Source organism: Plecotus auritus (assembly GCF_963455305.1).
Source record: "Plecotus auritus genome assembly, chromosome: 5".
Taxonomy (NCBI): Eukaryota; Metazoa; Chordata; class Mammalia; order Chiroptera; family Vespertilionidae; genus Plecotus; species Plecotus auritus.
This window is the reverse complement of record NC_137776.1, coordinates 53882591-53907932: the sequence shown is the minus strand read 5'-3', so window position 1 is coordinate 53907932 and position 25342 is coordinate 53882591. Positions and strand designations below refer to the sequence as shown.

At 36.0% G+C, this 25342-nt stretch overlaps 1 protein-coding gene across 1 annotated transcript in view; it reads left to right on the top strand.

Annotated features, from left to right (window-relative positions):
• Positions 1–1020: 1020 nt before the first annotated feature.
• The window catches only part of CSRNP3 (cysteine and serine rich nuclear protein 3), a 201669-nt gene continuing 177347 nt past the window's right edge, over positions 1021–25342 (top strand). The window contains exons 1-2 of the mRNA XM_080667296.1: positions 1021–1063; positions 15606–15770. The gene's annotated coding sequence lies outside the window, so the exon portion shown is untranslated. The remainder of the gene's footprint in view (positions 1064–15605; positions 15771–25342) is intronic.

The following is a 25342-nucleotide window of genomic DNA, read 5'->3' as shown; positions in this document are numbered from 1 at the left end:
GATATAGATAATGATGATAGATGTAGATATAGATGATATAAATAGAGATATAGGTAGATATAGATAGTTTGAAATCTTTGAGTCTCCACCTAACATCCTTTAAGCTGTGGATGAACTTGTTTTGTTGCCTTAGAGAATTCTAACGTGATGTTTTCCTCCATTGTTCTTTTACACATGTTATGCTTTTTAGTTCAGACATGAAATGACTTTGCCCAAGATTATTAGAATAAAATTGGAGTTTAATTAGTCACTTTGAGACATGGCATCTAAGTGCTGATTCCTTTTTCATCTTTAACAAGCTCCATTATTTACATAGACAAATAGATGCCAACATTGAAGAAATGTGAAGTAATGCAAACCACACAATTTTGAAATATTTGAATATTCTAATATTCAGGATAACATATATTTTTCATACTGATTAGGCTCTGACACTGGTTTTAAATGGAAACAGTGCCAAACAGAGGTTGAAATGCAAATTGTATGATACATCAATGTACAGGGTCTCAAGTCAGTTTAATTTTATCTCTTTGCAGACTCTATATGCATAATATTATCTTGATGTTCAGCCTCAACCTCGTCTATCTGCATATCAAAATGTGCAATGAGGGGATAAATTTTTTGCAGTGGGAAAAACAGTGGGAGCTGAATTAATAGGCAATTTACCTAGGTTTCACTGTGTTTTGCTTTGATTTCAGTTGAGTGAGGCATTGATTGACACTATTTTCCTAAATCCAAAGCAAGACATTTTACTTCAGCTAAGTTCACCTACAAATATTTTTCATAGTAGCTGTTCTTTGAAATATCTTTTATTTCTTTATTCCTTTCTTCTCCATATTCTTTTTCTCCACTCCCTTTCTCTCTCCCAGCTGCAAGGATTTGTCTTCCAAAAGAGTGGGGGTGGGAGGGAGTAAGGGAGGGAATCAGAGCGGGGAGCAGGAACCAGAGAATGCCAGGATCTGGCTTTTGTTATTGGTTGGCTGCTGCCTGATGGATAGAAGAGGGAGGAGTGAAGTCTTCAGTCTGATCTGACGGAGCAGAAGTACAGAAACCATATTTACAGGTAAGGACAAACAAGAAGAGAAAATGTTACTTTTATTCAAAAGAAAATGCTTCTCAATTCCCACTAAGAGAATGTTATAATATGAAAGTCATTCTGAAGACATTTCCTGAAAGTATGTTCTTTTCATTGCTTGAGGAAGCTTTGTAGCGAGTTGTTCTTTCTCCCAGAAAAACCCTTAGCGGATAAAAACACCAGAGGCATGTCTTATCCTGGGTAACTTTCTAAGCACGCGTTATTGATGCAAAATTAATTGATAAAATGAGTCGTCGTGTGCCTTTTTTGCTTTTACTTAAGCTTACGATATTAGGAATCAAAGGAGAGCTCGGGAAATTCCACAGGTCCTGGGAAAATGGACCTTTCTCTAAATAAACAATGTATAATTTCATGTGGTGTCTTCTAATATTTAAATACAGCGAATGGCTTAGAAAAATAATGTTTGCTGGCTGTAGACCCTTTTAGCACTAATTTAGAATGAGTAATTTATGTGCATTTAATTCCTTTTAACTTTCTTTATTGATAAATGTTATGCTATTGAGTAGTATCATTTTATTTAGTAAATTGTAAGTGTATATTATACATAAATTCTATATTTGTCAATATGCATGGGACTGTTTTCATTTTAAAAGCACAGAAACCTATTTGGGGAAGATTAAACATTACCATAAAAATTACATCATAATAAGCCAGTTTCATTGCTAGTTTCATTTATCAATCAAATATATCTGGATAAGAATTCCATCATAGTATTCATATTGTTGGGAATATTTCTAGGCAATATTTTTTTTTCAAGCTCAAAAGTTAAGATTACTTTACCAGTGGCTTATATCTGTTAATGTTGTCTCTCCTCCTGCCCCCCCGCCCCCACTTAGGGAAAATAAGAAAGTTCCAGATATGTAGACTGACACACTTACAGTAAATACATTGAAAAATGTTACTCCAAGTCATTTTATTTTATTCTTTTCTTAATTCATAAATATAGGTCAATAATGGTGGGGTAACCTTTTAAACACTGAGCTTTTTTTAAGAAAGATTGTTACTGACCTGGGCCCATTGGCAATTAATTAATACTTGTTGATTGTAATAACAAAATAAAAGTCTTTCAATGATGTAATTTATTACATCATTCCAATGAAGTAATATATTTTAAAATACTTTTTTAATGAATCGCAAACTAATAGGAATGAATATAAATAATTTCTAAGGTTTTGGGGGGTCCTGTTTTTGCTTTTTTGTAATTTAAAAGATGGGTTTTATCTTTAAATAGCAGACAAAAACAACATTTCTTGCAAAATTTTAAAAGAGGGGAGGGAAACTACTGAATATTGGGTAAAAATTATCTAAATGAATGGAGAACTATCTTAAACTTCCTAAATGTACTAAATACAGCAAATAATATGTTTACATACTTAAGTGTCATATTGACCCAAGCAAACACTCTTGCATGGTTTATGTTGAACTATTTCTGGATTTCAAAAATTATTGTATGGTACTGAGCCATTGCCATGTTTCTCATTTATTGATTCTTTTGATCATGTTTTTTTAAAACAAAATGATAGTAGAAATTAATCCACCCCCTAGATTGGAATTTAGGATGATATATAAGACCAGATATTCACTGCCTGATATGTGTTAGAGAAAATGAGCCAAGGCAATTATATTTTTTGGAAATTAAAAATTCCAAGTAAAGCTAACTCCAGGAATGAAGGAGAATTGATGAAAATGAGAGAGCAGAGTTCCACATGGTTTTAAATTATTCTGTTTCCTTGGAAACCAGCTGCTGCAGATGCATTTTGCTTTCTTTGGCTAAAAATATCATCCTTTTAATAATCACTAAGGGAAAGGTTCTGAATAAAACCAGTGTATTGTTACTGCTTTTTATAATTTCCGTAATGGTTCACATATTTTGGATGAAATGTAGATAAACCCTTTCTCAATAAGCATTTGCTACTATCCACTGGCAGACGTCTGTGTGAGCTATCTCCATGAGATAACTATAGTAGTTTTTACTGCAGAGACTACAGGAGAGAGAGAGAGAGAGAGAGAGAAAGAGAAAGTGATCTGAAGTGGAGGCATATTAGATTGAGAATTTTTTTAACTTAAATATTCAGATCATGTTTCATTAATGCAGTTATTTCTTTACCTTTGTGATCTAATATATAAAAAATTACACATTGCAACAGTCTAAAAGTGGTTTAATATTATTAAACATCACCTAAAAACGATTTTATGTTATTAAGGTAATATATTTGAAACTTAATAGAAATTATTATAAGTTCATATATGCGCTTTTTGTTTTATTAGAAGCCTTTTGCTTTTATGGAAATAAAAATTTATTTTATCTAACTTTTCTTTATTTTCATATTTTACCCTAGGCAATTTCTTAAATTAAAACGCTTTCATTATACATTATTATTCTCTCAGTTACTTGGTGAGGAAAGAAAATTATCATAAAATTATTACATTTTTCCTATTTTATTGTAATTTAGATGAGATTTCTAACTCTATTTTCTCTTTTGTCAGTCGTTTTTGACATAATACTTTATTTTCATAATATTAACCTTAGTCTCTTAGATTTACTATTAGCAATGTAGCAAATAAAGTATCACATGATTAAACCATGTTTTAATGTATTTAGTATTTGGCCAATACATTACTGAAAGTTAAATGAATTTGGTATGTAAGTATGTTACATTTTTAAAGGAGTTAGTATAAAGGGAAGTATTTAGTTTTTATCAATTAATATGAGCAAAACACTTTAGTGGCAGTACTTTCAGCATAAACACAGATGACATTAAAGAATATGCTGAAACAAGTTAGACTAGTAAATGGATTATGCAACCTGTGCAAAGAATCCTCATTTCAAGGCACAATCAAAATTATCAAGTATATTTTAAGCTCCTGAAAATAATGCATTGCATAGTATTACTCTTAACTGCAGATAATTTTTAAATACTGTTCATTAGTAGTATCTCTTTACTGCTTTATGCTTCTTTATTTGCTAGAAGTAGCTTGCCATATTCATAGGTGAGTTTACAAGGGTCTGTTAAGTCTCACAAAATGTATTCAGGAAAATGAAATATTAATAGCTTCCTTTGTAATGTAGCTAGATAACTTAATATCTATAATAAAAATATGCTAGTTTGGCAAGTAACCCTACATTGCTGGAAATGGAAGAGTGGGATTTAAAAGAAACAGAAATTATACCAAAGTGAGAAAGCTTCGGTCAGGTTTCACACTGTTATGTAGTTAAGGTACAAACTAATGAAAAAGCACATTAACAATTGTACTATGGTAGGTCATAATTGAAAAATATTGATCAGAAGTTATTTTTGACTTAGTACATATTTACTACCTGATAATATAATATAGGGCTTATGTTAAGTATGGAATGGGGGTTGGTTCAAAGCAGCACTATTACTCTTTATTTACCATTTTGTGAATCAAGAAGCAAGTAATGGATTTAATTATCAAGCTAGTGATCACATTTGGATGTTTCACATACCTTGAATCAGTTGACAGATCTTTGGATTTCTGTCAATTGTTTTGATCTCAGTTATATTACACTAAATAGTTTGACCTGAAAATTGTTGAATACACACACTCTGAGAATACAGACTAAATGTAGCTTTTGCAGCATTTAATTCAAGATTATGATTACCTTGATAAATGTTAATACTAAATCTAAGGATCATACTTTAACAAGAAATCCACTTGACATGAGATCAAATTTGCCATTCATTTTAGTCTCATGGCTGAAAAAGTAAATAGTAGTCATATGATTTATTTCCAAAGAGTCTTTGTATTCTAGTTAGATCAAGAGCTTAACATATCTTTCAATACAACAACAAAGGGTGGTGCATACAACACATTTCTATATTTCTTCTGACTCACATGCACATTTACAACAATATTATTTTAAACAAAAACATCAACCACCAGATAAAAGTAATTCTTATGTAAATTTTTATATCTTTAAATAATGAGTATAGCCAAAACCGGTTTGGCTCAGTGGATAGAGCGTCGGCCTTCGGACTGAAAGGTCCCAGGTTCGATTCCGGTCAAGGGCATGTACCTTGGTTGCAGGCACATCCTCAGTGGGAGGTGTGCAGGAGGCAGCTGATCGATGTTTCTCTCTCATCGATGTTTCTAGCTCTCTATCCCTCTCCCTTCCTCTCTGTGAAATATCAATAAAATATATATATTTAAAAAAAATAATGAGTATAAAGTTATTTGGCAAATACTCATTTGATTTTCATTATTTTCCTTTGACTATTTTAGTCTCTCATTACCCTAATGGGAGTGGCCTATAGAGATAATTCCTTCCTGGATTGCTCATTTTCCTATGAAGGAAGTAAGATGCAGTGTCACAGTGATTTTTCAGTGGGAAACTAGATAATTTGCTTAGGCAAAATCACAGCAGCCAAATACAGTCTCAGTCATCTTACCCTTTTCTTATACCCTCCCAATGACAGACACTCATTACATTTGGATCTAATGCATTAATTACCAGATTAAAGAAAAGCAGAGTTCAGGAGGACTTTGAAAAGTGAAAAATCATGGCATGGCCAGATAATTCCCAATGCATAACAACACAGGAATTTTGGAGTTGCACAGAACACTCCCCCTGGTATTCTGTGAGCCTGATCGCTTCGACTTACTGTCACAGTGCCCTTGACCTTCTGTGAGTATGTTGTCAATGTGAAAAATGCATTTCAGCTTTGTTTTCTAGTAAGTGTTGATATAGTCTGTTGTCATGTTGTGGATATATCACATTACATTTAATAAATGACACAAATAATTTTCTAAACAGGACTCCTGAATCTATTTACAAAGATTTTCATTTCCTTTTCTATCCCACTTAGGCTGGCCACAGAAAATCAATATTTGTCATTCATCCTCACCCAGGTTATACTGGGTGTAATGCTCTCAGAATATTAGAGCAGAAGGATGATGGGAAAGGCTTTCAAAGGTTATTTTAAAAATTCTTGCTTTGCTTTCTCAAAATTTCTTTTTTGAAACTCACAAAACTCATATTTCAAATGTTAGATTATTTGGACACTGTGATCTGAATCAGTAAAGGGCCACAAGTGGACTCTCCCATGCTGGTCCCTGAAGTCCCCTAGGGTCAAATGGGTAACTCTGAGCTTGAGGACTCCAGTATAAGCTTCTATATTCAGAGATCTTCACACATCTTATGGGCAGAGCCAATGAGAGCAGCCTCAGGGTCACCTGAGGCCTGCCCCCTGCCCCCTGCCATGGCCTTTTTGTGTGGTCATTACAGGCACTTCCTTGACCTCTCTATAATCTTTTATTCAGCTATCTCAATTTAATTCTCAGTACTAGGTGGTTTCTTTTTCTTTGAATCAGCAATACCTAATATAATGTCTGATACATATTATGTGGTCCCAAATTGTTTTGCTGACTGAATAAATGAGTGAATAATCTTGTCAGATAGTCATCTAACCCTTTCCTTATACCCTCCCAATGTCAGACACTCATTACATTCTAAGATAGTCCCTTCCTTTCATGCGCTTCTCTGTTAATGCTCTTCAAAGTGACAACTTCCATGTCACTTAGATGTCATTAGGCCATGGAAAATTTTGTATTGCAGACTTTTTATTGTATGCACTCCATTTGAGCTCTCCTACTTTACAGGGAATTTTTTCCCCATTTCATGACTCTCAGCGCTGCGCTATTTTGTAATACCACTATTCTGTTTCTGATATACACATACACACCGGTCATCCAATAGTACATCCATGGATTAATTATATATTAATTATAATTTTTATATTAACTTATAATATAAATGTTAAATAATAGTGATATTGTCCAGCTGGTGTGGCTCAGTGGTTGATCATCCACCCATGAACCAGGAGGTAATGGTTCGATTCCTGGCCCAGGCACATACCTGGGTTGCAGGAACGGTCCCCAGTAGGGGGCGTGCAGGAGACAGCCAATCGATGATTCTCTTTCATCATTGATGTTTCTATCTTTCTCCCAGTCTCCCTTCTTCTCTCTGAAATCAATAAAAGCATATTTTAAAAAAGAAAATATAGTAATATGTATTTTACCTGAGTGTGCATATATATGCGCATATACTGTATATATACATACATATATATATATATATATATATATATATATATATATATATACTATTACTCATTGAATCCCCACACCTTTGATTAAAATTGTTCAGAAATGTTGTTCTGCTCTTCTGCCATTTATATTGTGTTCTGATGAACAATTGCAAGCCATAATGCTTGGCAAGTAACAATGCTGAATCAGGTACAAAGAAGCCAAGAGTTAATATAGCTATTTTACTGGAGTTTAATATGTCAGAAGGTAAAGGCAAATGTAAGCAGATAATGTGGGACTTGAGGAAGTTTCTACTGCAGCCAGGTAGAACTGATAAAAAAAAAAAAAAAGTGGATATATGCCCTGATGTGATATCTGGGAGTCTGACAAAAAAGAGTGATTGCTAATATACCACAAATGTGTTCAGTTCATTTATATGGGAACTGTACTGTGGCATACATTTATACTCTTTAAATGGATGATTCAGTCACCCAGCCATCATGCCTGTTTCTAAAAATGCTTTCTCTGAGTTAATGGGGTCTTGTAACTTGGCTTACCTATTAGTTCTTTAGGTGGTGCAGCATAATGATTGATGGAATGTGTAATGGACTTTGCAATCATACAGACTGTAGTTCAGCTCCAGACATGGCATCTTACTGCTGGTGTAAATTTGGACAAGTTATTTAAACTATCTGAGCCAGTTTCCTTTTCTATAAAATCAGCTATCTAACTGTGTGATATTGTAAAGATTGATAGGTCTGTGGAGAACATTTTTTACTACAGAATTTGAGCATAGGAATTGCATGCAATTTTAGTTGTTATTGTTAGTCATTTTTGTTTATAAGCCAAGAATGGGAGGAGCAAAATCCTGAAGGTTTTCAATATCTTCCTAAATATTATTTCTCATTAAGGAATTACAAAAAAAATAAAAATTCTTCTATATTGGCTAGTTTTTCTATTTTTTCATATTTCTACAGTTAAATCATTGGACATCAACTGGCTAAGTTAGTATTGTATGAGGTATTAGAATTGTGGTGGCAATTCTAGCAGTGAAGAGTCAAGAATCAAGGAAGAATGTGCTGATTAAAAGTATGCTCATCAAATGCCAGAATGCCTTAGGTTCGAATGCTGCCTGTAGGTATTAACTCTATGACGTTGGCCTCATTATCTAACTTTTCCGTGCTTCAGTTTTTAATCTGCAAATGGAATGAACCATATGGGCATGATGAAGATTACATGAGTTGATATATGTTTTATTAGTTTTCCACTGCTGTGTAACAAATTACCACAAACTTAGCAACTTAAAATGATGCCCACTTATTAGTGTATAGTGCTATAGGTCAGAAGTCCTGCACAGTACAGCAAAGTTCTTTGCTCAGAGTTTCATATGGCTGAAATTATGGTCAGCTCAACTGAATTTTTGTCTGGTAACTCTGGAGGAAAATCTATATCCAAGCTCTTTTTGACAAAATTCAGTTCCTTTTGGTCATGGGACTGAGGTCCCCAATTTCCTCCTTGCTGGAGCCCCTCTCAGCTTCTAGAGGCCACACATTTCTTTTCATATGGCCTCTTCCATTGTCAAAGTCAGCCACAGAGTCTTGCACTGAATCCTTCTCACCTTTAATATCTGACCCCTAGATTTAATGTGTTCATGTGATTAGATCAGGCCCACCTGGATAATCTATCAGGTTATGGATTTGGGACCTTAATTACGTATGAAAATTCCCTTTGCCATAAAAGGTGTCCAGAATCACGGGAGTGATATCTTACCATATGTGTAATCTTTGGATTAAAAAAAACAAAGATTACAAAAAACCTGTCGCGACCCACAGGTTGAGAACTGCTGCTGTAGAGCCTAAGACCATCGGAAAACACAGATATTTACGTTACGATTCATTAACAGTAGCAAAATTACAGTTATGAAGTAGCAACGAAAATAATTTTATGGTTGGGGGTCACCACAACATGAGGAACTGTATTAAAGGGTCGTGGCATTAGAAAGGTTGAGAACCACTGCACTAGAGGGTCAGGAATCTTGTATACAGCTTAATACCTATGTAAAATGCTAGAAAGTTCCTGGCACATCGTAAACACTATATGTGCATTTGTATCTGAAAAATTAACAGAAATGCTTAAAAATAGCAATGTCAACAGTAATGGCAAGTATATGATAAAGTGATATGCCAATGCACCATTAAATATGTAAATTGGTAGAACCTTTCTGCCAGGTAATTTAGCAATGTGTATTGAAAGCTCAGTAATTCCACTTTTAGAATTCATCCTAAAGATATATCAGAGGTATACATAAAGACAACATGAAAGAAAATAGTAATATATGATGACTTATAATAAATACTTTTTTAAAAACCCACAATCCCCTTTAAAGTTTTAGTTGACATTATGGCATGGCTATTCAATAAAATGCTATGTAGCCTTAAACACAAAAATAAAAATCAAATAAGACAAAAACACATAGTTTTGAAAGTTATATAATGAGAAGGAAACATGATCATGTTATAAGTAGAAAAATCATAGGTTACAAAATTGCATATATAGTGTTAATCAATTCACACTCCTCTCCGGAGTGTGAGGTGGCATTTTGGCAACACAAGGTCACTTGACAAGGTAGGGAACTCACCCTGACAAGTCTCCTCAGATTGTTTAGGTAAAACTGGGCTTCTAGAGACTTCTTAGGGAGCCCCAGCATCCCCATGGAGTTTGAGGTGGGCTTTTGGCAACACAGGATCACCTGACACTGTCTTCTAGTCATGCTCATTCAGCAAGGACATCCTTTAAAGAAGACCTTATCTGCCCTAGTTTTCTGTGCTGTTGTCATCCATTCAATGCCTCAAAGGGCAAATAGAGTGTCTGGTCTCTCACTCCTAATTCATAGCCCTCCTTTATACTAATCTGGCTAAATTACACTCTCCACCAAGATTTTAGAGAATTGTTTTTGTTTTGTTTTAACTATAATGCAAGGCATCTGGAGTACATAATAGGTATCAACGGAGAATGTAGAAGTTAACGATTATTAGGAAAGCACCTGCAGTGCATATTCTAACACTGTAAAACAGCTACTCATAATCCCATGTTATAGGTAAGAAAATATGGCTCAGAGAAATTAATTAGCTTGCTGAAGAACTGTTTAAGAAATGGTGAAAGCATCTGGCTTCACCCTCTTCACCATTCCAGTGATTCCTGGGACTCTATTTTTTTAAATCTCCCTAAGAAATTTTAATGATTAGCCTAGTCTAAGTTTTACAGTATTACACATCACCACTTTCCTATACCTAAAGGCAAATGAGTTGTAACAATGCAGATTGCTTTTTTCTCCTAAGCTTTTTCTAGCTCCAGCCTCTCAGATCTTAAACTTCAAATTAATTGATGTGCTTTTTTTTGTTGTTGTTATTAATCCTCACCCAAGGATATTTTTTTCCATTGATTTTTAGAGAGTGGAAGGGAGAGGGAGAGACAGAGAGAGAGAAACATTGATGTGAGAGAGACACATTGATTGGTTTTCTCCTGCACACACCCCAACCGGCCCTGGGGATTGAACCTGCAACTGGGGTACATTCCCTTGACCATAATTGAACCCGAGACCCTTCAGTCCTTGGACCAAACTGGCCAGGGCGATGGATGTGCTTTCAATTAGGGGATCCAGATAACAACACAAGTTCATATAAAGCAATTCTTCCCATTTTCCTCTCAACACAAAGGAAGATGTACCAAATTCTCTGAACTTTGGAATGAGCATTTCTCCATAGATACTATAACCCAGGCTCACCTCTTCTACCTCTTACTCTTTCTGTGACTAATAAATTCTTGATAAAAATCAATGCCAGATCTCTCAAGTCACAAAAATGTCCATCTTTCCTTTGGGTAGTTCCCTCCATCCCTCTCTGACTCTCCCCCATGCCCTACTTTCCCCTCCAAATTCCAAGGACCATTCAATCTACTTTTGCTTTTATTCACATTTATTCCACTTCCATCCCTAGCTTCAATTTCCTGTCCCGCCTCTTATTCTAGTTTTTACCTATTAACATCTGGTAATCAATCTACATCCATGGGTAACTAATTCTTCATAATAGAATCAGTATTGAGAAAATTATTTTACATAGCTCTCAAAAGGAATTATTGTATATAGGAGTAGTAATAATATAGTATTCTCATCAAATAAAGAAAATCTAAGAAGGCAGCATTTTGGGGGGCACCTGGGAAACAAAGAACCCTGTTAAAGGATTCTGAAATAGAATTCTAAAAACTTTTGACTTCTAACAAATATTGTAATCATAGGTGCAAAAAAATATAAATAAGCCATATGTACTTCCCTATTTGCTAACAGTTTCTTCCAGCATTCTCAACAGCATTTTGTGTTATAGGGTGACTCTTAATATTGTTTAGGATTTCTTTCACTTGATATGTGAATGGGACAATCTCAATCAAGGACCTTTGTAGTAACTGTTTTCTCCCTCAGTCACTCTCCTTTCCCACCTATTACTGCAGACATCTGAATAGGGGTAGCATCTTAATCTCTCACATTTTAGCTTCTCCTCTTTGATCTCACCAACTGTTGCCATGGAAATAATTGTAGCATTGCAATTTTAGTACTACAATCAGAGTACACTACAGTGAAATTGATTGGCAAACACAAATGAGGATGAGTCTCTCTCTTCCAACAAGTGTCTATTATGCTTTGGGATATTTCTCCCCTACCCTTTCTCTGTGTTTACTCAGATGTCTAATTATATAGTTCAATCTTTCTCTAATGACTTAGTGCAAGATTCTTCAAGGTCACCAGAAACTAAAAGCATAAATGTGAGAAAATTCATGCACAACTTATTTACATGGATTTCATAACAGTTAAGGAAAATTTTCCAAATAGTTTCCTATAACTAAACACTTAAGGTATATCAGCATTTTTTAAAAAAAATCTATCAACAGTTCTCAGTCTTTACAAGCAATTATTCTAAAACTTTCTTAAATCAGTTAAAAATAAGAGCGTCTCTCCAACCAAATAATGGTCATATCAGGTCACCAAATGACTTTTTATGTTGGAGATTGTCTGGCTTTCAAACAGGGTTAATCCAGAGCCAGGGTCCTAGGACCCTAGCAGTAGCAGGTAGTGGCTGTGTATTTGACTTTTAAAACATCTTGAATAAGAAACTTTAGGGAGGATGGTGGGTAAAATAATTATTAACTATTTGCCTTCATTTTCCCACAAATAAGTAAATCTGTGATAGTGGTCACCATCCATATATTTGTCCTTATCTACCAAATTAAAAAAGTATTCCTTTAGCCCTTTGGGGTGATAAAGGAAAATGTACTTTTTCATTGATAATGTTATTTAAAAAAGGAACACCACAGAGTGATACAATGTATCTGAACTGATCCTATTTGAGACCTAGCTTGTAAGATGGCCTCCACCATTATAAAATAATTGGGAAGTCTAGAGACAGAGGTGGTTCTAGGTTAAATTAAGTAACCACATTGCTTCGGGAAGCACTTTGACCTTTCCTCCTCTTCTAACTTTTTTCTAAATTAGTTCCCCTCAAAAGAAACAAATAACCTCTCCACCCCTCACACTCATTAGGTTTTCTGACTTTAACTGCTCATCTGAGCCATTAAGTCACATCTTTCTTAATTCTTAATCTTTTTCTTCTCCTGTCAAATTTACCTTTCCCTTTACCACAGGCCTTATGAAATGACAGGCCAACGAGTAGTCCTTTCATGTTATAAACCAGGCTGTCATTACTATTTAAGCCCTATAGTGACCTCCATCTCATCTAGAGTAATTGCCCAAATCCTCACAGGCTCTACACACTATAGCCCCCAATACCTGTCTAACCTCATTGCCTACTATGCCCAGCCCAGGGCCTTGGTACTGTTCCTTTGGCTCTTCCCCCAGATGGCAAAATTGCCAGCTCTCTCACCTCTTCCAGGTCTCAATGCTACTTTCTCATTGTGACATTAGCTCATCAAAAAGTAGAGTGTCCTGCCCTGCTGGTGTGGCTCAGTGCTTGAGCATCAACCCATGCACCAAGAGGTCACAGGTTCGAATCCCAGTCAGGGCACATACCTGGGTTGTGGGCTCGATTCCCAGTAGGGGGTGTGAAGGAGGCAGCCAATCAATGATGATGTTTCTCTCTTATTGATGTTTCTTTTTGAACCAAACTGGCTAGGGCTTTAAATATGTATTGTTGTTTTTTTAATTGAATTCAGAGAGAGAGGAAGGAAGTGGGAGAGAGAGATAGAAACATGAATGTGGGTTGATGCTCAACCACTGAGCCACATTAGCCAGACTCCCATCCATGTTTCTATCTTTCCCTCTCCTTTCCTTTCTCTCTCAAATCAATAAAAACATATATATAATGTTCTTTACCAAGCAAACTTGTAGTCACTATACCACTTACTTGCTCATTTTTCTCCATAGCATTGATCTCCATGTGACATATATTTTAATTTATTTACCTGTTTATTATTTGTTTACCCCTTCACTTAAAAACACCCAGTAAGTGATCTCCATTAGAGAAATTTTTTTTCTGTGTTGTACTTTATTCTCCAGCATCTAAAATAGACATTGGTGCATGATGAAAGCTCAATCGATGTTTACTGAATAAATAATAAATGACTCCTAAACCAAAGGCACCAAACAAATATTTTTTCTATTGAATGGCATCAGTGACTGAACAGCATTTGGATTCCCTTTTGCGACAATCTGAACTGAAAAAGACTGAAAGAACGAGTCAATTGGCGTTCAGAGTTGAGACTTTCAGGGTACATTGAGGTAGAGGCAGGTCTGTCAGAAGCCAAAACCACATGCGAGTTGGGGATAATGAGGAAGCAGAAAGCATAGAAGGACCCCAAACAAATATGTCCCAAGGAAATGTAGCTTCCAACATTGAAGGAGACTATGATCTGGACTTGAGTACAGGTACTCCCTTTGGCCTAGACATGCATCTCTTGTTCACCACAGTTCACACTACTACCACCTACTGTCTCCTTGTTTGTGAGACCATTCTTTATTGTGCCTGTGCTATCATTTCCCTTAGGGTGTAGAAGTAGTTCTTCATACCTTTGTTACAAGTAACAGTAGATGAACCTTAGCTGGTTTGGCTCAGTGGGTAGAGTGCCGGCTTGCGGACTCAAAGGTCCTGGGTTCGATTCCAGTCAAGGGCACATGCCCGGTTTGTGGGCTCAATCCCCAGTAGGGGGCATGCAGGAGGAAGCTGATCCATGATTCTCTCTCATCATTGATATTTCTATCTCTCCCTCTCCCTTCCTCTCTGAAATCAATAAGAAATATTTTTTTTTAAATAACAGTAGATAAAAGAGAAAACTAAGATGACTGCATGGCTTTATTACATCTGACCTTCTTCACTCATTGAGGTTACCTGCATTATAGAGTTTGTGTTTGCAACTGCTGATCATCTGAACAGTTACTCTGTGGCTATGAAGAAATTATTCCTCCCAGAGATTTAATGACTCATCTAAATGGATATTAACATTTTTAAAAAATTCAATGGGATACCTCCGCCTAGCTTTCACTGATGTGTTGATACAGAGAGTGAAGAGACTTTAATAAATATTTTACCCAGTAAAAGATTTAGGGACTGTGGTTTACCCTATATATAATGTATTGAGCCAACCTCTTTGGCATAGGACTCAAGTATTCCCCGTAGCTCTGCTTATTTGACTGGAAACATGATAAGGCATCTAAATTCTGCAGGTATAGCCATTCCTAACAATCAATTTGATTTTTGATGGACAAAGAGGCTCAGAAAAGTAGATGTCTTTGTACCTGAGAAAAAGGAAATTCCAAGTAAGATAGACATGCCCTAATCAGTATGCTCTGGGTATGACAGCATGCAAGTGAGTGATATATTTTGTTCTGAACTCTGGCTCTGTCAAAGACAGTACATGGTTTACTAGAACAAATCAAATAAATGTATTTGACTCCTGTTTTGATGTTTGAAAACACTAAAACATATTGCCTTATGCAGCACTGATTCCACATTTCTAATTTTGACTGTTTCTTATAAAATACTGTTGTCAGATGAGAATGCAAATAACAATCAGGATAGAATTGTTTTCAATGCTTTCAACATTATGGACAAGATAATTTCTGCATGGATATGATAATGTGGTAGATGTAGTTCAAAAAATTATAGCCCCGAAAGATTCATGGACATAGACAACAGTATGGTGAGTGCCAGAGGGAAGAAGGTAAAGGGGGGGATAAATGGTGATGGAAGGAGACTTGGGATGATAAACACACAGTACAATACATAGTACAATGTATTGTAGAATTGGATACCTGGAACCTATATCATTTTATTAACCAATGTCACCTCAATGAATTCAATAAAATAATAATCGCAGCCACCCAAACAATTTGGAAACCATGAGTATGCAGTTAGTGGTCAAGTATTTCAATGCTCTGTTGTCCCTGTTTCTGTTCCAGGTACATGTGACAGCGCTGCAGCTATGAGTGGAATTTTAAGGGGGAAGTGTGAAGAAATTGACAGATCCTGTTCCACTGTGCAGGTATCAGATGATGAAGTTTTTAGCTGTGACAGTGCTGACAATGTTGATAGTGTCAATCCATCCACCTCTAATCATTTCACTGGTGAGTATCAGAAGTTGTATTGCAGGTTGTACTCCAAACTGTGGTGTAGGGTTGATTTTTAGAGTTTCTGTATTTATCCACTGACTTTTATCTGCTCCAAAGGTGTGTTGTTGTTTTTTATTATCATACTAGCCTTATTTGCAAAACATTATATCATTTTGGTTAATATAATCTCAGTAGTATACTTCTGTCCATCTCTATGGAGTCAGTATGAGAGGCAGAAATGAGTTCAATCCAAGGTAAGCAGATAGCAATTAAAAATGATTTCATATGTGCCTTCAGCTTTCTGAAATAGATCCATCTTTTTGCAACCTAATCAATTGAGATCTTTTGAACTTCTAATATTAATGGTTAATGAGTTGTGGAATTCTTATGGTACTGAATACAACAGATTTACTTCATAGGTGAGAACATGATGTTTGTTTTTAAAAGAAGGCTGCACTGAAATCAAAGCCTTGAAATCCCTGAGATTCTATAGATGTTTGAACACTGGTGAGCCTCAGACTCAAGACCAGGTTCATGCATTACAATAAGTGAAGCTTTCTACATGTGTATTCTTCTCCTAAGCCCGTGGTCAGCAAACTGTGGCTCATGAGCCACATGCGGCTCTTTGGCCCCTTGAGTGTGGCTCTTCCACAAAATACCACGGCCTGGGCGAGTATATTTTGAAGAAGTGGTGTTAGAAGAAATTTAAGTTTAAAAAATTTGGCTCTCAAAAGAAATTTCAATCGTTGTACTGTTGATATTTGGCTCTGTTGACTAATGAGTTTGCCGACCACTGTCCTAAGCAGTCACTGTGAAGAACATTATTTAGCTTAGTGTGAAATGTTCTGACTTAAAATGCTAGCCATTTCAAATGATTTTCCCTGCACATATAAACATTTTGAAAGAGGTGAATTCTTTCCATCATCTCCATGTGCCTTCAACCCCAGTCATTAGGGGAAGACGGATCTCCAAATTAATTTTAGAAGAGTTAATATCATGCAAAGCAAAATTAAACAAGGTCAATAAAAACCCCATAATGTCACCCTCATAAGATGATGGGTATAAACTTCCTTTTGAAGCTGTTCCATAAGTAAAGGTAAAAATTATCCAACACAAAAGAGAGTTTTGTCCCCCCCGCCCCAAACCCCATATAATAGGGGTTTTTTCCCCTAGTATTTTTTATTGGGGGCATTTGTGTTCAAGGGTTTTTAACTCACCAAAGCAAACTTTTAAAATTCACACTGAATGCCCAACCAGCTTGGCTCAGTGGTTGAGCATCAACTTATGAACCAGGAGATCACGGTTCAATTCCTGGTCAGGGCACAGGCCTGGGTTGCGGACTCAGTCCCCAGTACAGGGCATGCAGGAGGCAACCAATCAATTATCCTCTCTCATCATTGATGTTTCTGTCTCTCTCTCCCTCTCCCTTCCTCTCTGAAATCAATAAAAATATAATTAAAAAATAAAAATAAAATAAAAATAAAATTCACACTGAAGCTTATGCAGCATGTCTCTGTGACCCCTGAAATTTCATTTCCACTCTCTTCTGCCTACCCAGAAAGATTCAAAAGTTTGCTTGCTACTCATGAATTCTCCCTCATCACTCTTAGACATATTTAGAATAAAAATAAGTATAATTTGTAAGAATATTTAGCTTTTATATTATTTAACTTTTTGCTAAAATAGAACTTATTTTTTATGAACTTGTAGAAAGTATCCTATATAATAAAGAGGTAATATGCAAATTGACCATCAGACCCTCACACAAGATGGCCACCCCCATGTGGTCACAAGTTGGCCATCCCCATGTGGTGGCAAGATGGCCACTCCCATGTGGTCACAAGATGGCCACCACAAGATGGCCATCAGGGGAGGGCAGTTGTGGGTGATCAGGCCAGCAGGGGAGGGCAGTTAGGGGCGACCAGGCCAGCAGGGGAGGGCAGTTGGGGGCAACCAGGCCAGCAGGGGAGGGCAGTTGGGGGTGACCAGGCCTGCAGGAGAGGGCAGTTGGGGGTGACTGGGCTTGCAGGGGAGGACAGTTGGGGGCAACTGGGCCTGCAGGGGAGGGAGGGCAGTTGGGGGGACCAGGCCTGTAGGGAAGGGCAGTTAGAAGTGACTGGGCCTGCAAGGGAGGGCAGTTGGGGGCGACCAGGCCTGCAGGGGAGGACAGTTAGGGGTGACCGGGCCTGAAGAGGAGGGCAGTTGGGGGCGACCGGGCCTGCAGGGGAGGGCAGTTGGGGGCAATCAGGCTGGCAGGGGAGTGGTTAGGGGGTAATTAGGACAGCAGACAGAAGCGGTTAGGGACAATCAGGCAGGCAGGCAGGTGATCTGTGGGATTGGGCCTAAACTGGCAGTTGGACATCCCCTGAGGGGTCCCAGATTGGAGAGGGCGCAGGCTGGGCTGAGGGACATCCCCCCCTCCAGTGTATGAATTTCATGCACCGGGCCTCTAGTAAAAAATAATCAGATAAAGGAACACTTGGGAGAAAAGAGAAAATAATAGCTGTTTGGAGAACAAGATTCTTTAGTTACTTACAAAGGCTATTGTCAGCCAGTGGATTTTGGGTGAGAGGGTATAAGTTTTGTTTGAGATGTATCTATAGCCTTTGGCTCCTTCCACTAATTGACTGTAGCCTTGCAGAGGACACATATCTTGCTGTCACCAGTGGTGCTTAGAAGAGCACTGAGCAGTGAATGATGCTTAGAGTTCTTTATTGAGTGAATATATTAATTTTAGACAATTCTTGTTTTTATACTTTTATTGACAAATAAAAATTATACATATTTAAGAGGTTCAACATGATGTTTTAATATAAGTTGCATTGTGAAATAATTACCATAAGAAGCTAATTAACACATCCATCACCTCACAGTTACTTTTTTTTTATGGTAGTGGTGAGAACATTTGAAATCTATGCTTGTGGCAAATTTCAAGCATACAATACATTATGTTTATAATTTCACATGATTTAAAAAAAAAACTGGAGACAAGTCCACTGGCTGTTTTTATCCTTAAAAAAGCAACCGTATGCATTTAAATCAAGATCCTCAGGAACACTCTATTCATTGCATTTTCCGTGTACCTTGAAGAGCTCTCCTTCTCCAAGCCCAGGAGCATTGCAGGAGCTGCCAAGTATTTTTCAAGTATTTCCTTGTAGCCACTCCTGAAAAACATCATCAATCTAGACTCTGCTTCTTTGAGATACCACCTCAACTAGTGCAGTGCAACATTTTTCACATACTTGTGGTTTTTTGTAACCTCCAGCATACTTACAACTTCTCGGGTGTCTATGCTTCTCCGAAAGTTACGAATTGACTCTGTTGGAAAAATCAATTGCAAGACTTCTCTATGCAAGATGCCTACTGATTTCTATAGCTGTAAGTTCACAAAGTACCTATAATGTTCATTTAAACACCATAATTGTGGTATTTAAATGAACCATAATTGTGGTTCAAGATTCTTTTCCAATGAAAGTGATGTTCTGGTGGTTTAAAAAGTTGTAGGTCAGGCGCTTGTAATAAGCACCTGAACAATTCCCTGTAAGGGCAAAAGTTGGAGCAGAGAGTGGTTTTATCTTTATAAAATAAACTATTTGATAACTATTTTGATATCTGGTCATATCTTTTTTGGTTCATCACCATTATGAGAGTCCGTGGAGGAGGCGACATCTTGTGTGTATAGAAGAGAAGTCAGGCTAGCAAAGAAAACAGCTGCAACGTTCGATTAGCTTTTCCAGCACTGCTGTTAATGTACATTTCTTTGTGACTTTTCAGTTTTGAGGGAACCATGTACTGATACTCCTCTATAAGGAAATGGAGATAGGCATCATTGAACAACTTGTAATTTGATGTGTGCTCAGAACCGTGATTGGGAATAAACAGTAGGGAGGAAGAGTAGATAGGTGAAAAATGTCATCTATCTATTTCTATGGGGGATTTCTGTGACTGTGGGCTATTCTTAGCCTAATCTCCAATATAAAACCTTATTAATTCTTTTATAAAGTTGGACAAATTGAGAAAGAAAACCAATTTAATTATATATTTTGAGAAGATCCAATGCTCTATAAGACAAAGTAAGACAAACAATAATACAGCATCAACCCTCATTTTGAATTCAAAGAGTCTTAGAGCTGGTAAGGCCTTAGAGAAAATCTAAGCTGACTCTCCTATTTTACAATGTGAAGACCTAGGTCCAGAGAGAGTAACCTGACAAGAATCCAAATGTGAGCTAGCAGCAGAGGACTTGATTATAGATCCCTATTGTCTCTGATGGGCCTGTTACACCACCGACTACTAAGTGAAGGGACCCAAAGGCATCAAGTGAAAGACATGCCTGTGTCTTTTGTGCCAGCTTCTCTTAGAAAGGGAATGAATGAGTCTATCTTTTTGTAAAGGTAATGGGCATCTTATCTCCTTTTGCCTTTTTTTTTCAATTGGTTTCCAGTGAAAGTGCTGATATCTCCTGGATATAATATTGTGCCAGTGGTAAGTTGATGAATAAATTCAATGAGCTAAAGAAATAGTAGACAGAGAAATTAATTGAGTGTGAATAAACAATTTGCTTTCCCCTTTCCATAAGTGATGGGGCAGACTGTTGAGACTTGCCTTGTATGTCACTGACATTGATGGAGATATCTTACAGCAAACATGTTGTTTTACATTTACATGAAGGAAATTGGTTTGTCTTGGTGACATAATGCTACTTGTGATAAAGTGAAAATGTTACAATGAAGAGAAGGTGAGGCGAAGTATGCAGCATGCGTCTTTAATAGCAGCTAACAAATAGAGGGTTATTTCACTCACTTTAAAAGTAAAATGTTTTGTACATTCCACTTTTTGCCTGAGGGGTGAATGAGCATCTTGGACTCTCTGGAAGAACAGATAATGATGTCTTTCCATTCTCTGAACTCCAGGATCCTACTTTACTTTTCAATAATTCAAGACCTCAGAAACCCACTTACCTTGTATTTCAATTAGAGTCACTTAGTCACAGCTTCTGATTGCACGGAGTAATTATATTCCATTTGCTGGCTAAGTACAGAATTGGCTTTTATGTTTGCTTATTTGTTTTAAGCCATATAAAACTTAAATTTGGCTTTAAACTTAAAAGTGTAATTGGATTAAATTTCAAATAAAATTTTATATATCAATATAGTGAATCTCAAAAAACATTTATTGCTTGTGGGTTTTTAAAAATATATCTTTATCGATTTCAGAGAAGAAGGGAGAGGGAGAGAGAGATAGAAACATCAATGATGAAAGAGAATCATTGACTGGCCACTTCCTGCATGCCCCACAATGAGGATTCAACTCACAACCCCAGCATGTGCCCTGACCAGGAATCGAACCTTGACCTCCTGGTTCATAGGTCTATGCTCAACTACTAAACCATGTGGGCTAGGCTCAGCTTGTGCTTTTAACTCTCAGTTAGCTTCACAAAAGAATAAATATAAAAGTAGTCTTGGTGCCCTAGCCAGTTTGGCTCAGTGGATAAATTATTGGCCTGCGGACTGAAGGGTCCCAGGTTTGATTCTGGCCAAGGGCACATGCCCAGGTTGCAGGCTCGATCCCCAGTGGGGGGCATGCAGGAGATAGCCGATCAATGATTCTCTCTCATCATTGATGTTTCTATCTCTCTCTACCTCTTCCTTCCTCTCTGAAACCAATAAAGAAATATATTTTTTTTAAAAAAGTAGTCTTGGTGATGTTAATAATATTGTTTCACACATCATTCAAGGGATAAGGCTCTATTATTACGAGATCTGAAATATATCATAGAAAACCTTTCAATTTCCCACATCTATGATTTACTCAGGATATTCAAGGTGGAATTGATATTGTGGCAGTATTTCATAAAGAGCACAAGAATTAAAGTTGTCATTAAATATTAAAGACACCATCTTTACTTTAGTCACCAGAATATTTTCATCTGACAGTGTAACTTACTCACAAATATTCTGAGAGTATTTGCATTTTCTAAACCTCTCTATAAGAATCACATTTTTATTTTGGGGTCACCTAGGAGTGGCCATGGCAATAAAGAAACGATTGCTTAACTGCAAAATATCATGACTTGAAAAATGGATCCCAGTGAATTCAGATGATTACAATTCTACTAACCATTTTCAAAGTACCGTTTGGCTTTGGTTTGAATATCAGAGATTGGTTGGCTTTATACTTGTTTATGATGGTGATGATGAAACCATAATGCCCGAAGCAAATGTCCTTGTGTTTCTGAAAAGATTTTAAAATTCATCATGCAGATCAGGCAATCTGATGCTTTCTGACAGCTCAAGGGAAGAATATTTGTGAGCATGTAATACAGAAAAGAATTAAACCTGGTCCTGCTTTAAAGAAAGAGAGAGAGAGGAAAAGGAGCCAGTTAGTGCTATTTCTGCATTGGCTGCAATATTTAACCATTTCACTCTGGTAAGTACATGTTATACTCTAAAACTGTTACTTCTCTTATGCCTGAGAAATTAGGGAATTAAAAGGGCCTTGGAGTTGTACCATATGTTTTTATGTGTTCAGCTATAGTGATGATCTGGCATGAAATTGAATAATGAAATGTCTCAAATTTACTGAATTCCACTGAGAGTTGGGTTAGGGTTAAAAGTGTAGTTTTTACATGTAATGAAGAAAGAGCAATCATCATAAATATAACAAAATATATATATTTGCTTTTCTAACACAAGCCTACATGTAAAAACTAGAAAGTCACTTTCTTTAAATGGTATTTAATTTTCAGGTAGGAAAGTGTTTGTAGTTAAACCTGAAATGGACACTGAATTTGTTGCATTTGCTTTTATCTTATCTCACAAATATTACACTAATGGAGCAGTAATAAAGATTGATTTATATAATTTACAATTCTAGGAACTTGAATGAAATGTTATGAAACTTGTTTTATACAATGAACTATGAAATCACTTTAAAATCCTTAAAGTGAAAGATAGCATGACTACCCTTTCTTCCAAAAAATATCCCAAACTCTATGAAAACAATTTCCAAAGCACTGTGAAAGTTGGTGAAGATTGCTAGCCAGAGTGCTAAAAGCATTAGATATTTCTTACTGAAATGTAATAGTGGGTCCCATTGATTTTGACATTGTGGAGATATGAAATGAATGTGACACTATATGTTTTTGTGCCATGATTGGATAATAATGTTAGTGAAAATATTGTAACATGAAAATGTACAGATTTTAGTTTTAAATCATATTAATAAAACTATTTTAAGTATTCACATAAAAATACTTGATATAGTTCATCTTTAAATTTTCCCTAATATCCATAACTTCTATATTATGAAAAATATATATACTCTAAATCTTACCAGTGACAGAGTTGGTAGTATTTAATTCCATCTTTGAGAAATTGAATTTGGAAGAAATAATAACTATTAATTTTAAACATAGTTAATTTTTCTAACATAGCCTGTTTTGTTTCATGATTTTCCCAAAGATGTCACCCATTATCATGCTATGTCATATCTGACTTTCTACTGTTTGCTGTTTCTATGACACCATCATTTTATATATATTTTAATATTAAATGTGTACTATTCTCTTCAAGCCAAAATGATGGTGTCATACTATATAGCATACATGGTGTCCCCTGAAAATGTATATACACTTTAATAGCTGATAGCTCAATTGATGTTTCTTTCTTTTCAGATTTAATCTATTGGAATTAATAATTATTCAAAGTGTGTATACATTTTTGGGATGCCCTGTAAATTATACATAATATATATACAGACATACACACATTTAAAAAAAATATATTTTAACTATATTTTATTGATTTTCTACAGAGAGGAAGGGAGAGGGATAGAGAGTTAGAAACATCAATGAGAGAGAAACATCGATCAGCAGCCTCCTGCACACCCCCTACTGGGGATGTGCCCTTGACCAGATTCGAACCTGGGACCCTTCAGTCCGCAGGCCGATGCTCTAACCACTGAGCCAAACTGGTTAGGGCCATACACACATTTTAAGGAAGTTATACTACTAAAAGAATTTATGAGCCTAGCCTGTGTGGCTCAGTGGTTGAATGTTGACCTATGAACCAGGAGATCATGGTTTGATTCCCAATCAGGACACATGCCCCAGTTGCAGGCTCGATCCTCGGAGTGGGGGCATGCAGAAAGCAGCCACTCAATGATTCTCTCTTGTCATTGATGTTTCTAGCTCTCTCTCTCTCTTCCTTCCTCTCTGAAATCAATAAAAATACATTAAAAAAAACAATAATTGATGATTAGGCTGACAATTGTGGTGGCCACAATCAGTACTAAAATTAAATGTTATGCTAATATCCTGGCTAATAAGATATATATATCATATATCAGGCCTAGATTTTTTTTAAAAATGCATCGAGTTGGAGAGAATGCAAAAGAATTCCTAAGTACTAAACAATTTATGGACATTAATAAAGAAGCATATATATTTTAAAATTCTCCTCAATATGAGATCAATAAATTGTTTGATGAAAAATTAAAGAATAAATGGAATAAAAAAATGGTAAACACACCATAAATAAACATTGTTATTTTCAACAGAATAGCTCTTACTTTTTTTTAGCATTTACTAGCTTTGCAGCTAGAATATAGAAATGGTTGAAATTTATAATTACAGTTAGTTTAAGCTTCTTGATGACAAGGACTGTGTTCTTTATTTCCCCTCCATTACTGAATGGTAATAATCATAATAGCAAGCTTTATTGTTTGCAATAATTTTGTCATCTGCCAGGCATTGTGCTAGATGCTTTACACAAATTATTTCATTTGATTCTCACAACGTTAGGTGCTAAATAAGTTTATTTTGATTGGCATGTTCATGACTTCTTTCCAGAAATTATTTGACTTAATTAATCAAGTGATTTTTGTCATCATAAAAAATGACAAGTGAACTGAAATAGGATAAATGTATAGAAATTAAAATTGTTGGATACAATTAGTATCTTCTTCAATAGGCACAAATCCAAGGAAAAAAATTTCTCATGTCAGATATTCATGAAGTTTCCAATTTTTGCATATAATACTGCCAGTATAAATAAAACCACTTTTCAAACTTCCTGCATAGTTTTACCAACCTTTAAATTTATTAAATTAAAATTCAATATTTTAAGAATGGAGCATTGAGATATTTTGAATCAATATATTAACATTCATTTATTACTTTGAAAAGCTAAATGTATCAAATATTTTAACTATATTTCCTGGCCGGTGTGGCTCAGTGGTTGAGCATCGACCTATGAACCAGGAGGTCACAGTTCGATTCTCAGTCAGGGCACATGCCCGGGTTGTGGGCTCAGTCCCCAGTCGGGGATGTGCAGGAGGCAGCCAATACAATGGATTACTATGTTGCCAATAAAAACAGTTGAACAAATGTATCTCTTGCCATAAAAACATATTCACATTAATTATATTACAAAATTATATTACAGTATTATCTCATTTGTAAAATCTTATGTATAAGGTATAAATGTAATAAGATCCAGAAGTAAAAAGAGAAACATATTTTCTATAGAAATATAGAAAACAAGAGAAATTTTTTATGGATAGTAGAATTATGAATAATTTTTGTT